Below are 1,132 nucleotides of genomic sequence, written 5' to 3'. Positions count from 1 at the left end.
GCTGAGGCAAGAGAATCGCTTAAGTCCAAGAGTTTGAGGTTGCTGTGAGCTATGATGCCACGACACTATACCAAGGGTGACAAAGTGAGACTCTGTTTCAAAAAAAAAAAAAGAATACGGAGCACCTTGTGGCTGTCCTCTGAGATTGATGTCTGGAGGTTACATGTCTGGTGACAGTGTGAGTTGAGAAAGGAAAAAGTTGTTTTCTTACTCAGAAATTGGTGAAAGTTGAATATATTCTTATAGTCAGTAGTAAAATGCCTCATGTCCAGTTTTTCTCTTTGAGACAGAGTCTTAACTATGTTGCCCTCGGTAGAGTGCTATGGCGTCACAGCAACCTCAAACTTTTGGGCCCATGCAATTCTCTTGCCTCAGCCTCCCAAGTAGCTGGGACTACAGGTGCCCTCCACAACACCTGGCTATTTTTTTGGTTGCAGTTGTTTAGCGGGCCCCGGGCTGGGCTCAAACCTGCCAGCCTCGGTGTATGTGGCCAACGCCCTACTCACTGAGCTACAGGCACCAAGCCTCATGTCCATTTTTTATGGTAACTCTTTTCATCTGTGGGCAGTTGTGGCTAAAACTTTGATTTTAAAAAATTAAAGTGAAGACTGTTGTGCAGCATAGTCTACCATAGGTGTCTATAATGTATTGAAGAGTGAAGATGTGAACTGCAATAATAGCTGTCAGTTACTGAATCATTCTAGATCAGGTTTTCTATGTACAGATCAAGTCATCTTTTTTACTATATTTTGTCATAACGGCAGTGTAGAGATACATTTGGGAGTGGAGGGCATAGCTGTTTAAAAAAGAAGCCTTCAGATTATGTGTCCCATTCGCAAGCCTGGCCTTTTAGAACTACTGCTGGCCAACAGTGCCATCTGGTGGACAGTGAGACACTTTCTGGTTCTAGCCAGGACGGGTATTTGGTCTCCAGAATCAAGGCTAGGCCGTGCCAAAGAAGAATGAGTCTGATTGAAGTTTTAATTCTTCTAGTCTAGAATAGATATGCAAACTCAGTTTTAAAAATGTCTTTGCAGGCTTGGTGCCCGTAGCACAGTGGTTATGGCACCAGCCATATACACCAAGGCTGGTGGGTTCGAACCCTGCCTCAGCCAGTTAAATGACAACTGCA

The sequence above is a fragment of the Otolemur garnettii genome, unplaced genomic scaffold, assembly GCF_000181295.1.
Source record: "Otolemur garnettii isolate 467f Iridium unplaced genomic scaffold, OtoGar3 scaffold00008, whole genome shotgun sequence".
Taxonomy (NCBI): domain Eukaryota; kingdom Metazoa; phylum Chordata; class Mammalia; order Primates; family Galagidae; genus Otolemur; species Otolemur garnettii.
The sequence above is the reverse complement of the archived record's forward strand: the minus strand, read 5'-3'. Positions refer to the sequence as shown.